The 16293-nt window shown below is 42.6% G+C and overlaps 1 protein-coding gene and 2 pseudogenes across 1 annotated transcript in view; 1 reads left to right on the top strand and 2 right to left on the bottom strand.

The window, feature by feature from the left end:
- Positions 1 to 16293, bottom strand: part of LOC134991372 (retinol dehydrogenase 7-like) — a 250241-nt gene that overhangs the window by 48823 nt on the left and 185125 nt on the right. The window lies entirely within an intron of this gene.
- On the bottom strand, positions 5668 to 5786 carry LOC135052275 (5S ribosomal RNA; annotated as a pseudogene).
- LOC135052274 (5S ribosomal RNA) lies at positions 14723 to 14841 on the top strand (annotated as a pseudogene).

The following is a 16293-nucleotide window of genomic DNA, read 5'->3' as shown; positions in this document are numbered from 1 at the left end:
CTATTTCTCGTAGTCCGTATTGGATGCTGGGAGCCTGTCCCAAGTGCGGAATGCTGCAATACTTGTATATAGTTATTGCTTAACTATAGGGTTTTTTGTTCTGAGCCATCAGTTTAATGAGGCTCAGTTGTTATTCATACTGTTAACTGGGTATAGTTATCACGAGTTGTACGGTGTGATTGGTGTGGCTGGTATGAGTCTTACCCTGGATTCCAAATCCTTTCCTTGTAATGTCAGCTCTTCCGGGCACAGTTTCCCTAACTGAGGTCTGGAGGAGGGGCATAGAGGGAGGAGCCAGTGCACACCAGATGTAGTACCTAATCTTTTCTTTAAAGAAGTGCCCAGTCTCCTGTGGAGCCCGTCTATTCCCCATGGTCCTTACGGAGTACCCAGCATCCACTACGGACTACGAGAAATAGATTTACCGGTGAGTAAAATCTTATTTTTTCAATACCAAAATAATAGGCATATGACACTCTCTCATTGCTCATTCGATGGCAACAGATGAGTGAAAGCAGAAGTGTCTGGTATTCTTTCTGTCTTCCTTACTCTTAAATGTCATGGTGATCTTCAATATTTAAAATTCAATTTACATAAACTTAATTTCCAACATATATCAACACAGAAAATCAACAAGAATAAGTACTTATAGCATAAGAGCTGCAGATTCATGAGAAGAACAGCCCTGTGTTTATGTTCTATGCATGTGACACTTCAATTAATTTTATATGCCAAGTATAGAAGAACAACACATAAGAAACTTTGCTCTGCTTATCATTACCTTGATCATTACTCACTCCAAAGGTGTTTTCCTCATGTTATGAGGCATAATTTGGTGAAATATATACGATTTTGATTGTATATATCAACAAATATTGGAAGAAACACTGGGAGTCACTTATTTAATAACATTTTATTAGATCTTTTGATCGTTCTGAAATTTTAATGTGACAGCATTAAATGTTAAGTTTTATTACATTCTTCATTAACAAATCTTTTTCATCAATTACGACTAAAGTGTGCCCCAGAAAGACCAAACAGTCTTTTGCCTCTACGCAACCCCTCCCCCCCCAAAAAATACAAAAAATAATAATATATATATATATATATATATATATATATATACTCTTTTGTGGCTGGCACTCGAAAAACCTCCAAGGGTTAACTGGCTCTGGTGCCCTCCAATGAGGTTTGCACCTCCATGTATATAGCAGCAGGGCCGTCTTTTCGTATGGGCTCAATGGGCTCTTGCCCAAGGGCCCCTGGAGTGTAAGGGCCCTAGGCTGATAGCTGAGGATCCCCTCTTTCCAGGGGAACCAGGTTTTTGAAAATCGGCCGTGGGGAACTGGAGATATCCGACTTGAAAGCAGGGGTCCCCATCCAAGCCTGTTAATTGCTCTTCCCAGACAGATATCTCCGGTTCTGTCTGACTTAGAGTTTCTCTGAGTGGATAACCAAAAAGCTGTGACTCTCCACTTTTGGTGGACACTGGCAGCTTGTCTGTACTATGCCCAGAACCACAGATATCAGCCTTCCAGAAGCTGGTCCCTGCTCCAGCTCCACACGCCTAATATGCAGTTTTAGATTTTCGTTGGTGGATTGCTCTGGCTCCTGAACTCTGATCCCCAAGTCCCCAGTACCTCCTGAAAGGTGAGCCTCTCTAGTTTTTTATCCCATTCAAAGCTAAGAAATATATTTTCAGGAACATGAGATATCTGCAGTCAAGTAAGCTGCCCTCCCACCGGAAAATGATAAATATTAAGCCCACTCCACTATCCACCCCTCCCCTACGTATTAAACACCCCCTAATACCCTTGAAGTCATATACCAGGGCCCCTTCATTCAGCCCAATGCACCCTTCTACAGTTTAGCCCCATCTGTGCAGTAAAGGAGTAATTATCAGAAATTACTGCTCCAGGTCCTACATGCTGAGCGGAAGATAGAACACCCCCTACCGCCCGCGGGACATCAAAGCTGCCACTGATAGCACCCCCCAGCCCTACCGCTGGAGGATGGGTAGGGGGCCCAGTGCATTGCTGTGCCCAGGGGCCTACACTGCTGTTAAGACTGCCCTGTATAGCAGATTTAAAAGGCGGCACTCAGAGACTTGACTTGTGCAAAACATACTTTTCTCTAACGTCCTAGTGGATGCTGGGGACTCCGTAAGGACCATGGGGAATAGCGGCTCCGCAGGAGACTGGGCACAGCTAAGAAAGAATTAGGACTACCTGGTGTGCACTGGCTCCTCCCACTATGACCCTCCTCCAGACTTCAGTTAGAATCCTGTGCCCGGCCGAGCTGGATGCACACTAGGGGCTCTCCTGAGCTCCTAGAAAGAAAGTATATGTTAGGTTTTTTATTTTACAGTGAGATCTGCTGGCAACAGACTCACTGCAGCGAGGGACTAAGGGGAGAAGAAGCGAACCTACCTAACTGGTGGTAGCTTGGGCTTCTTAGGCTACTGGACACCATTAGCTCCAGAGGGATCGACCGCATGGAACCGGCCATTGGTGTTCGGTCCCGGAGCCGCGCCGCCGGCCCCCTTACAGAGCCAGAAGCAAGAAGAAATCCGGAAAATCGGCGGCAGAAGACATCAGTCTTCACCAAGGTAGCGCACAGCACTGCAGCTGTGCGCCATTGCTCCTCATACACACTTGACACTCCGGTCACTGAGGGTGCAGGGCGCTGGGGGGGGCGCCCTGAGAAGCAATAAATACACCTTGGCTGGCAAATATATCACAATATATAGCCCCAGAGGCTATATATGTGATAAATACCCCTGCCAGAATCCATAAAAAAGCGGGAGAAAAGTCCACGAAAAAGGGGCGGAGCTATCTCCCTCAGCACACTGGCGCCATTTTCTCTTCACAGTGCAGCTGGAAGACAGCTCCCCAGGCTCTCCCCTGTAGTTTTCAGGCTCAAAGGGTTAAAAAGAGAGGGGGGGCACTAAATTTAGGTGCAATATTGTTTATACAAGCAGCTATTGGGGGAAAAATCACTCAGTTATAGTGTTATTCCCTGCATTATATAGCGCTCTGGTGTGTGCTGGCATACTCTCTCTCTGTCTCCCCAAAGGACTTTGTGGGGTCCTGTCCTCAGTCAGAGCATTCCCTGTGTGTGTGCTGTGTGTCGGTACGGCTGTGTCGACATGTGGGATGAGGAAGGTTACGTGGAGGTGGAGCAGAGGCCGATAAATGGGATGTCGTCCCCTGTGGGGCCGACACCAGAGTGGATGGATAGGTGGAAGGTATTAAACAACAATGTCAACTCCTTACAAGGCTGGATGACGTAAAACAGCTGTGGGACAGCCGGCTTCTCAGCCCGCGCCTGCCCAGGCGTCTCAAAGGCCATCAGGGGCTCAAAAAAGCGCCCGTTACCTCAGATGGCAGACACAGAGGTCGACACGGAGTCTGACTCCAGTGTCGACGAGATTGAGACATATACACAATCCACTAGGAACATCCGTTACATGATCTCGGCAATAAAAAATGTGTTACGCATTTCTGACATGAACCCAAGTACCACATAAAAGGGGTTTTATTTTTGGGGAGAAAAAGCAGCCAGTGTTTTGTTCCCCCATCAGATGAATGAATGAAGTGTGTAAAGTAGCGTGGGTTCCCCCAATAAGAAACTGGTAATTTCTAAAAAGTTACTGATGGCGTACCCTTTCCCGCCAGAGGATAGGTCACGTTGGGAGATATCCCTTAGGGTGGATAAGGCGCTCACACGTTTGTCAAAAAAGGTGGCACTGCCGTCTTAGGGTACGGCCACCTTGAAGGAGCCTGCTGATAAAAAGCAGGAGACTATCCTGAAGTCTGTATATACACACTCAGGTTATATACTGAGACCTGCAATCGCCTCAGCATAAATAGTGCTGCTGCAGCGTGGTCTGATACCCTGTCAGATAATATTAATACTCTAAGACAGGGAAAATAGTTTGCTAACATAGAGCATATTAAAGACGTTGTCTTATATATAAAGGATGCACAGAGGGATATTTGCCGGCTGGCATCCAGAATTAATGCAATGTCCATTCTGCCAGGAGGGTATTAGAAACCCGGCAGTGGACAGGTGATGCTGCCTATAAAAGGCACATGGAGACAGGTGCGGTAGGGGCGCGTCTCGGGTACTTCAGGGACCAGTGGGTTTGCCCACAGGTGGATCCCTAGGTTCTGCAAATAGTATCACAGGGATACAGGCTGGAGTTCGAGGCGACTACCCCTCGCCGTTACCTCACCTCAGCCTTGCCTGCTGCCCTCGGAGAAAGGTAGTACTGGCGGCAATTCACAAGCTGCACTTCCAGCAGGTGAAATCTAGGTACCCCTCCTTCAACAAGGCCGGGGTTACTATTCCAAAATGTTGTGGTACCGAAACCAGACGGTTCGGTGAGACCCATTCTAAAATTGAAAGCCTTGAACACTTATATACGAAGGTTCAAGTTCGAAATGGAATCGCTCAGGGCGATTATTGCAAGCCTGGAGGGTATCACTGGACATAAAGGATGCTTACCTGCATGTCCCTATTTACCCTTTTCACCAGGAGTACCTCAAAATTGTGGTACAGGATTGTCATTACCAATTCCAGACGTTGCCGTTGGTCTGTCCCCGGCACCGAGGTATTTACCAAGGTAATGGCCGAAATAATTATCCCGTACTTGGACGATCTCCTTATAAAGGCGAGGTCCAGGGAGCAGTTGTTCGGCAGAGTAGCACTATCTCGGGAAGTGCTACAACAGCACGACGGAATTCTGAATATTCCAAAGTCGCAGCTGGTTCCTACTACGCGTCTACTGTTCCTGAGTATGGTTCTGGACACAGAACAGGATAAAAAGGTTTTCTCCCGGAGGAGAAGTCCAAGGAGTTGTCGTCTCTAGACAGAGACCTCCTAATACGTATACAGGTGTCGGTGCATCAATGCACGCGAGCCCTGGGAAGGATGGTAGCTTCTTACGAAGAAATTCCATTCTCACAAAGTAGAAATGATTCCGCACCAGTTCTAAGAGTTCAGAATTGGGTAGAAAATAATAGTAGAGTACCAGAATACCTGTATGATGTACACGAATAATTCGTATTAGGATAAGTGGTTCTGGTGGTGCACCCAGAGTCAGAGACAAGCTAGCAGGAAAAATGGATTACAGAAGACTCTTGTGTGGGTGCACTCTTATTTTAAATAGTTAATATGAGAAAATTAAAACATAACTTTTATTAATTCATCAATCTAAGAAAAAATCCACACTTAGGTTATCCACCACAGTTAATTAAATATATTAATACATATATATACACAATACAGCCCACCAGTATTTATAAGAAATACCTTATCTGATTATAGTGGCTGAAATGATGAAAAATATAATATAAATAATATAATAGAAATGTTCTGGTTAGTCTATATTAGACTTCAGGAGGGGTGTAGACACTCTGGTTCTACACCCTGATCCTATCCCACCAGCACAAGCTCTGCTTGTATTAATTAGACCTCCAAGGGTCATTGGACCAAAAGATTTGTCAGGAGTATAAGTCCGTCTTAGCATTGACCATGTCAAAAATGTGACATATCAGGGAAACGGTATATGGGAAAGGTAACACAGATTGGTGGAATAGGCGAAAGAAATGATTGGAGGAAAATGTGGTGATCCTGCTGTTGGCTTAGAGTCGAGAAGGTCATAAATTACAACACCGGGTATTCTCTGGGGGTCACCCTCACAGATACTGACCCAGCCCACCACCGTTTTGCTTCCAAGATCGGACGAGATCGGGCTCTGTCGGTGGGGTATGGTAGTAATTGATTAGGCCTACTATAGCCGACTCGCCAATGAGAGTGCACCTAAACAAGAATAAGAAGAGAGATAGAGAAACGGGACGGATCTGCTGTCTATGTTAGGCACAGGATATACCTGTGGATCATGGATGAGAGTCCGCGGAAATGTAAAGGAAATGAAAAGACGAGGGATTGAAGGAGAGGGCAAACCAGAGTGGGGGAAAGACAAGAGGGGGGGGGGGGGAAGAAGGGAGGGAGGAGAAGGAAGGCTGAATGAAAATATCAACTTGATATCACAATCGATTTGATGTCAAAAACAAATATTAATTAATTGTACACCCAAAAACAGGCAATGTTGAATATAGTAGGTAATTCCTCTATTTCATTAAAGACGGTAGATGTAGGTGCTTATATCCTGATAGGTGCTGGTTGTCACACTATACACACATGTGTTGAAAGGACACCATGTGTAAGTGCTAAATAAACCCTGCAGCAAGGCGAATGAGCTCAGTAATATTTATGCCTGGATCCCTAAATGGGCACAAATATGACACTTGATACAGGGCTACAGCCCTATGCCGTCAGGCAAGGTGCACGGACATTGGGGTAATCCACTTTCTCAGATTTGTTAGAGAATAACCCTATAAAATATAACAGGTAATAAGGGTAGATAGACCCCCTACAACAAAGGTAGATTGGATGTTTTATACCCTTGCCACTGTTCTATTGAGGAGGTAACACATCACATATTTTGTCCCTCTACCAATATGTTGTGCCAAATAAAAACACTGGTAATTAGAAACGACCAGACAAAAAAGGGGGGGGGGGGGGGAAAGGGATGGATAGTTAAGGGGTGTTGGTACCGGTCCCTGCCCAGGTCCCTGGGTTGGTCACTGAGTATCAAGCTGCAGAGATTAACTCCTCAGGTCCTTGTTTGATATTGGAGTAATTCATGCTGGGATGCTGAAATGGGTCTTGCTGAAATGCTGGAAAACGCGTTTCACCCGTCCTGCGGGCTTGTTCACTTCCAATGCTGTGGGTCTTATGTGATAGTTGGGGTTTAAATACCCCTGTGAGTGAATATCAGCCAATGGCTGCTGTATGAGTGATTAACTGAGAAAAAACTCCGGTCTCCGCTGTAATCAGCGGAAATGACGTCATAAGTCTGGTTGCTAGGCAACCTATGTATCGTGCCTTAACATGGCTATCTTACTGGGAGAGTATAAGAGTTAATTAGCTCTTTGAGGTGTCCTCGTTGGTACAGTGTCCTCGTTAAAGCAGTGGGAAAATGCACTCCGGCCGCGGAGATAGCTGCTCGGCTGTTTTCGGCATTCAGCCCCGCTGCGCCACGTCACGTCCGGTAAGGATTCCTGGCGTCTGGTTGCTAGGATACAGAGTGTCCTCAGCTGCATTTAGGTGACGTCATCTTCCATCCTGAATCGGATAGGGCGTCTGGGTTAAGGCGTCCCGTTGCTCGGCAACCGAGCCTTGCGGGACGTTAGGTTTAAAGGCAAGTGAGACTGTTTTGGAACTTCTCATTGTCAGTCTGTGCCATATGTAACTGACTGCTGTCGGGTTAATTGCTGGAGCGGAGGTTCATCAGGCTAGGTATAGGCCTAGTAATATCTGGGTGATATCAGGGTTAAGTGCTTCAGTGAGGGATAGTGTTGTGAACTGGGTTATTTACATATAGGGAGGTGTGTGATCACGATCCCTTATTATTATTGGAAAAAGAGAGGTCAAAAAAGGGGTAAGAATAATAATATGAAAAAGAGAAATATCAAGTTAAAAATAGAAATAAAAATAAATGACAAAATAAGATAAAAAATATAAAATATATATCATTAATATACAGGGAAAAAGGCTTTGTGATGTGTATTCGCGGCATATGCCCTATATCGTAGAGATTGCACGGTATACCTTATATAGTGCATTGCATGTGTGTTGTACATATGTTAAATCTGGGGTATGTGACATATATTATATAGTTGTAGCATGTTGCATGATAATGATAATGAAATGGGACTGATCAAATTTATGTGTGGAAAGGGGCACCAACCACTGTACATTTAGATGGTGGTAGGGAGTCCTACGTGGTACCTGGGTAAGAGTGAGTGTGGGAATGTTAGGGTAAGGTGATAGGAGTGATATGAGGTATATGTGTTTGTCTAAATAGGACTGGAGGAAGGAATGTTGGACGGTGAAGCATACACAGTGAAGGTGAAAATTCGTGTGAAGGTGTGATAATGTCACTTGAGAGGGAAATGGGAGGATAATGTGTGTTATTTGGATATTCAAATTAAACACGTACAGACCAACACTCACATACCCCAGATTTAACATATGTACAACACACATGCAATGCACTATATAAGGTATACCGTGCAATCTCTACGATATAGGGCATATGCCGCGAATACACATCACAAAGCCTTTTTCCCTGTATATTAATGATATATATTTTATATTTTTTATCTTATTTTGTCATTTATTTTTATTTCTATTTTTAACTTGATATTTCTCTTTTTCATATTATTATTCTTACCCCTTTTTTGACCTCTCTTTTTCCAATAATAATAAGGGATCGTGATCACACACCTCCCTATATGTAAATAACCCAGTTCACAACACTATCCCTCACTGAAGCACTTAACCCTGATATCACCCAGATATTACTAGGCCTATACCTAGCCTGATGAACCTCCGCTCCAGCAATTAACCCGACAGCAGTCAGTTACATATGGCACAGACTGACAATGAGAAGTTCCAAAACAGTCTCACTTGCCTTTAAACCTAACGTCCCGCAAGGCTCGGTTGCCGAGCAACGGGACGCCTTAACCCAGACGCCCTATCCGATTCAGGATGGAAGATGACGTCACCTAAATGCAGCTGAGGACACTCTGTATCCTAGCAACCAGACGCCAGGAATCCTTACCGGACGTGACGTGGCGCAGCGGGGCTGAATGCCGAAAACAGCCGAGCAGCTATCTCCGCGGCCGGAGTGCATTTTCCCACTGCTTTAACTAGGACACTGTACCAACGAGGACACCTCAAAGAGCTAATTAACTCTTATACTCTCCCAGTAAGATAGCCATGTTAAGGCACGATACATAGGTTAAAAGGGAGAAAAATCGGCTGCGCTTAAGGTGCTTTGCAATTGGGTATAAATCACGGAGAGCTGACCACCTTCTAAATAAAATGGATTTATTACAATAAAAAATACATTAACAACATTTAAAATAAATCATATAAAACATAATGAGTGACAAATTGTACTCTGAAACACCATAGAATGAACACACAGTATCAATAGAGATTTAAGTGTGGTGTTCACCTAATTCTAAGTATAGAATTGAAACTTATTTTAAAAATTGTAGCAGCGATGTAACTAAACGGTTACAATATAACTATCTGCAATATGGATGGAGACAGCAACCTATAGGTTTATTTCACCAATAATCTGAGACAGAAAAATGAGGGGCCCAGCAGTCAGGTGTGCAATAAGCAGTATACAATTTTACCTCTCCTGTGGGCTGGTACTACCGAGCGTCCTCGGTATAGTCCTGTGTGGAGCCCACCGTATGATGTTTTAGGAAGAGAGACTTGATTAAGGAATAATCATGCTGATTAGCTGTTATATTAGGAGTCCCGGATACAGGGTAATTCCCTGTGTGTTACCTTGGGCTGGTGGAAATCCTTTTTGTGCCCTAAGCATAGGTATTAACACGTTTTCCAGGACATCAAGGAAGCACACGCTGAAGCCGCTAATTGCGGTGAAGGTTCACAGATGTTATCCAGAATCGTTGTGCTGGTTTGTGTGAAGCTGGAGTGTTGTCCCACGGCCAATTAGCCGTTTTGGGTGATAAATGCTGGTGCTGTCTCACAACCCGGTGTTGCTTTAGAGTGGTAATGTAGGCTGTCGTTTTTCCCACTGCCGGGGACAGCCGTCTGATGATAGATGCTGACGAGTCCCGCTGCCGATTGCAGCCGTCTAACAGTGCGGGCTGGTGCCGTGTAGAGGTAGCAGTATAGCTACCATGCAGATTAAGGAGATCACCGCTGTAGACAGAGTTCCTTGAAACTGCGGTGCTGGTGATTCAGAGTAAAAAAAGGGGGAGGAGCCTAACGCGTTTCGTCACGGTTAACGTGACTTTTTCAAAGGTATACCACCTCCACTGTGTTGATCCTATATATAGCATTAATAGGAGTGCTGCCATGTGTGGCTAATAAAAGCTAATTTGAAACTCATTTAAGAAGGTCAACTCTCCAATCATTTAGCAACTAGATGGCTATCAATATGTTACTCTATAAAAATTTGGATATACATAAATATACAGATATAATTTATTAAATAAGAAAAAAACGAGTAAAAAAAGAGTTTTTTTTTATAAAGCAATAAAATAATTATATAATTAATTTATAATTAAATTCAAATGAAATAAACAAAAATTGTGAATATCATGTCAGACAGTGTTTGATGGCACAGGAGATTTAGGACAATGTAAAAGGTAATTTTGTAACGAGCTTATTAGGAATAATATAAGTTCTTCATAGTATGATAAGATAGGACCCAAGGGGTATAATTTTACAAAGATCGTACTATGATTTTTTAATCATTCGTAATATATTGGGAGAGAGAACAAATTATATTTTTATTGTATACAAACTTAATTCCATTATTATTTAGCATAGATTATAGTATATTAAATAAAATTGATTCTGTATGAAGTAATTTTTAACTTGTATTTAATATGAATGTGAGTGTCATAACCCCTGATGGGATTAATTTGACATGTGTTAACAAATTTATACTAAACAATGTGGGCGAGACGTCGGGCCGTAGAACAAAGAAACCCCCCCACACCCAGAGATGTCAGGTGTACCTACATAAATGTGTATAGGACCATGTGTCCAAAATGATCCTACTTAAAAAATTATTATACATGGGTAGACCAGCTGGATAGGAAAGATCTGCTAGAATACAAACCAAGGAACCAAAAATTTGAACAAGATCAACCACACTTTTTTTCCAAGTACAACAGCTCTTCTTGTCAAATAAGAAAGATTCTTTCCAATAATTTTTCCATTTTACTTACTGATCCCATTCTCAGAACAGAAATTGGAGAAAAACCGTCAGTCATTTTTAAACGTTCCAATAATTTACAACAACATCTTTCACCTAGTTTTTTTGTTGATAAAAGAACTCAAATACAGTCAGACAGTTCATTAGATTCTTCACGATGGTTGACTAAAACAAAAGGCTGTTTTAAGTGTGGTGCGAATAAATGTTTAACTTGCTCATTTATAAAGAATAAAATTAAAACCTTTACATCTTCAGACAATACACAATTTACTATTGGTTCATTTATCAATTGTAATAGTGTATTTGTCATATATATCTTAGTTTGTAGCTGTAAACTGATTTATGTGGGTCGTACTACACGTAAACTAAAAATCCGTTTCTTAGAACATAGGCGTAACATTCTAAAGGGATACTCTCTGCATAGTGTATCCCGACACTTTGCAGAATTCCATGAAAAGAATCCACAGGATGTTCACCTCATAGGTATTGAAACTATCCCATCAACCCCTAGGGGAGGTGATAGATATAGGAAACTGTGTCAAAGAGAAAACTTTTGGATTCATCAGCTGAAAACCCTCGTTCCCGAGGGACTTAACGAAGCAATTGAATTCGATCCTTAATATTATATGAGGCACCTCTTTAAACCACAAACAGTTTGTTCTGGGTTGCATATCAGTATGTGTATCTTTCTTAGATTATTTATCACTGTGCTTACATTCAGGGGATGCATTATTATATAATGCATCCTATATAACATCTACCCATGTATAATAATTTTTTAAGTAGGATCATTTTGGACACATGGTCCTATACACATTTATGTAGGTACACCTGACATCTCTGGGTGTGGGGGGGTTTCTTTGTTCTACGGCCCGACGTCTCGCCCACATTGTTTAGTATAAATTTGTTAACACATGTCAAATTAATCCCATCAGGGGTTATGACACTCACATTCATATTAAATACAAGTTAAAAATTACTTCATACAGAATCAATTTTATTTAATATACTATAATCTATGCTAAATAATAATGGAATTAAGTTTGTATACAATAAAAATATAATTTGTTCTCTCTCCCAATATATTACGAATGATTAAAAAATCATAGTACGATCTTTGTAAAATTATACCCCTTGGGTCCTATCTTATCATACTATGAAGAACTTATATTATTCCTAATAAGCTCGTTACAAAATTACCTTTTACATTGTCCTAAATCTCCTGTGCCATCAAACACTGTCTGACATGATATTCACAATTTTTGTTTATTTCATTTGAATTTAATTATAAATTAATTATATAATTATTTTATTGCTTTATAAAAAAACAAACTCTTTTTTTACTCGTTTTTTTCTTATTTAATAAATTATATCTGTATATTTATGTATATCCAAATTTTTATAGAGTAACATATTGATAGCCATCTAGTTGCTAAATGATTGGAGAGTTGACCTTCTTAAATGAGTTTCAAATTAGCTTTTATTAGCCACACATGGCAGCACTCCTATTAATGCTATATATAGGATCAACACAGTGGAGGTGGTATACCTTTGAAAAAGTCACGTTAACCGTGACGAAACGCGTTAGGCTCCTCCCCCTTTTTTTACTCTGAATCACCAGCACCGCAGTTTCAAGGAACTCTGTCTACAGCGGTGATCTCCTTAATCTGCATGGTAGCTATACTGCTACCTCTACACGGCACCAGCCCGCACTGTTAGACGGCTGCAATCGGCAGCGGGACTCGTCAGCATCTATCATCAGACGGCTGTCCCCGGCAGTGGGAAAAACGACAGCCTACATTACCACTCTAAAGCAACACCGGGTTGTGAGACAGCACCAGCATTTATCACCCAAAACGGCTAATTGGCCGTGGGACAACACTCCAGCTTCACACAAACCAGCACAACGATTCTGGATAACATCTGTGAACCTTCACCGCAATTAGCGGCTTCAGCGTGTGCTTCCTTGATGTCCTGGAAAACGTGTTAATACCTATGCTTAGGGCACAAAAAGGATTTCCACCAGCCCAAGGTAACACACAGGGAATTACCCTGTATCCGGGACTCCTAATATAACAGCTAATCAGCATGATTATTCCTTAATCAAGTCTCTCTTCCTAAAACATCATACGGTGGGCTCCACACAGGACTATACCGAGGACGCTCGGTAGTACCAGCCCACAGGAGAGGTAAAATTGTATACTGCTTATTGCACACCTGACTGCTGGGCCCCTCATTTTTCTGTCTCAGATTATTGGTGAAATAAACCTATAGGTTGCTGTCTCCATCCATATTGCAGATAGTTATATTGTAACCGTTTAGTTACATCGCTGCTACAATTTTTAAAATAAGTTTCAATTCTATACTTAGAATTAGGTGAACACCACACTTAAATCTCTATTGATACTGTGTGTTCATTCTATGGTGTTTCAGAGTACAATTTGTCACTCATTATGTTTTATATGATTTATTTTAAATGTTGTTAATGTATTTTTTATTGTAATAAATCCATTTTATTTAGAAGGTGGTCAGCTCTCCGTGATTTATACCCAATTGCAAAGCACCTTAAGCGCAGCCGATTTTTCTCCCTTTTTTCTTATTGTATCCACAGGCACACGCACAGTGCCAATCATCGGCAGCGCTCAGGTGTGATTGCACTTTGGTGGATCAATCTATTTATTTATTTAGGCGCTGTCAGTATTGTTTTGGTATTTTACGATACATAGGTTGCCTAGCAACCAGACTTATGACGTCATTTCCGCTGATTACAGCGGAGACCGGAGTTTTTTCTCAGTTAATCACTCATACAGCAGCCATTGGCTGATATTCACTCACAGGGGTATTTAAACCCCAACTATCACATAAGACCCACAGCATTGGAAGTGAACAAGCCCGCAGGACGGGTGAAACGCGTTTTCCAGCATTTCAGCAAGACCCATTTCAGCATCCCAGCATGAATTACTCCAATATCAAACAAGGACCTGAGGAGTTAATCTCTGCAGCTTGATACTCAGTGACCAACCCAGGGACCTGGGCAGGGACCGGTACCAACACCCCTTAACTATCCATCCCTTTCCCCCCCCCCCCTTTTTTGTCTGGTCGTTTCTAATTACCAGTGTTTTTATTTGGCACAACATATTGGTAGAGGGACAAAATATGTGATGTGTTACCTCCTCAATAGAACAGTGGCAAGGGTATAAAACATCCAATCTACCTTTGTTGTAGGGGGTCTATCTACCCTTATTACCTGTTATATTTTATAGGGTTATTCTCTAACAAATCTGAGAAAGTGGATTACCCCAATGTCCGTGCACCTTGCCTGACGGCATAGGGCTGTAGCCCTGTATCAAGTGTCATATTTGTGCCCATTTAGGGATCCAGGCATAAATATTACTGAGCTCATTCGCCTTGCTGCAGGGTTTATTTAGCACTTACACATGGTGTCCTTTCAACACATGTGTGTGTATAGTGTGACAACCAGCACCTATCAGGATATAAGCACCTACATCTACCGTCTTTAATGAAATAGAGGAATTACCTACTATATTCAACATTGCCTGTTTTTGGGTGTACAATTAATTCATATTTGTTTTTGACATCAAATCGATTGTGATATCAAGTTGATATTTTCATTCAGCCTTCCTTCTCCTCCCTACCTTCTTTCCCCCCCCCCCTCTTGTCTTTCCCCCACTCTGGTTTGCCCTCTCCTTCAATCCCTCGTCTTTTCATTTCCTTTACATTTCCGCGGACTCTCATCCATGATCCACAGGTATATCCTGTGCCTAACATAGACAGCAGATCCGTCCCGTTTCTCTATCTCTCTTCTTATTCTTGTTTAGGTGCACTCTCATTGGCGAGTCGGCTATAGTAGGCCTAATCAATTACTACCATACCCCACCGACAGAGCCCGATCTCGTCCGATCTTGGAAGCAAAACGGTGGTGGGCTGGGTCAGTATCTGTGAGGGTGACCCCCAGAGAATACCCGGTGTTGTAATTTATGACCTTCTCGACTCTAAGCCAACAGCAGGATCACCACATTTTCCTCCAATCATTTATTTCGCCTATTCCACCAATCTGTGTTACCTTTCCCATATACCGTTTCCCTGATATGTCACATTTTTGACATGGTCAATGCTAAGACGGACTTATACTCCTGACAAATCTTTTGGTCCAATGACCCTTGGAGGTCTAATTAATACAAGCAGAGCTTGTGCTGGTGGGATAGGATCAGGGTGTAGAACCAGAGTGTCTACACCCCTCCTGAAGTCTAATATAGACTAACCAGAACATTTCTATTATATTATTTATATTATATTTTTCATCATTTCAGCCACTATAATCAGATAAGGTATTTCTTATAAATACTGGTGGGCTGTATTGTGTATATATATGTATTAATATATTTAATTAACTGTGGTGGATAACCTAAGTGTGGATTTTTTCTTAGATTGATGAATTAATAAAAGTTATGTTTTAATTTTCTCATATTAACTATTTAAAATAAGAGTGCACCCACACAAGAGTCTTCTGTAATCCATTTTTCCTGAAGAAATTCCATTCGCCAGGTCCCATTCAAGGATTTTCCAGTGGGATCTGTTGGACATGTGGTCCGGGTCGCATCGGCGGATAACCCTGTCTCCAAGGGCCAGGGTGTCATTGTTGTGGTGGCTGCAGAGTGCTCATCTTCTAGGGGGCCGCAGATTCGGCATACAGGACTGGGTCCTGGTGACCACGGATGCCAGCCTTCGAGGCTGGGGGGCAGTCACACAGGGAAGAAACTTCCAAGGCTATGGAAAAGTCAGGAGACTTCCCTACACATAAATATTCTGGAACTAAGGGCCATTTACAATGCCCTAAGTCAGGCTAGACCCCTGCTTCAACACCGGCCGGTGCTGATCCAGTCAGACAACATCACGGCGGTCGCTCATGTACACGACAGGGCGGCACAAGAAGCAGGATGGCGATGGCAGAAGCCACAAGGATTCTCCGATGGGCGGAAAATCATGTGTTAGCACTGTCAGCAGTGTTCATTCCCGGAGTGGACAACTGAGAAGCAGACTTTCTCAGAAGACACGACCTCCACCCGGGAGAGTGGGGACTTCATCCAGAAGTCTTCCAAATGATTGTACACCGTTGGGAAAGGCCACAGGTGGACATGATGGCGTCCCGCCTCAACTAAAATTTACAAAGATATTGCGCCAGGTCAAGGACTCTCAGGCGATAGCTGTGGACGCTCTGGTAACACCGTAGGTGTACCAGTCGGTGTATGTGTTCCCTTCTCTGCCTCTCTTACCCAGGGTAATGAGAATAATAAGAAGGAGAGGAGTAAGAACTATACTCATTGTTCCGGGTTGGCCAAGAAGAGCTTGGTAACCAGAACTCCAAGAAATGATCTCAGAGGACCTATGGCCTCTGCCGCTCAGACAGGACCTGCTGCAGCAGAGGGCCT

The sequence above is a fragment of the Pseudophryne corroboree genome, chromosome 2, assembly GCF_028390025.1.
Source record: "Pseudophryne corroboree isolate aPseCor3 chromosome 2, aPseCor3.hap2, whole genome shotgun sequence".
In the NCBI taxonomy this organism is placed as follows: domain Eukaryota; kingdom Metazoa; phylum Chordata; class Amphibia; order Anura; family Myobatrachidae; genus Pseudophryne; species Pseudophryne corroboree.
The sequence above is the reverse complement of the archived record's forward strand: the minus strand, read 5'-3'. Positions and strand labels throughout refer to the sequence as shown.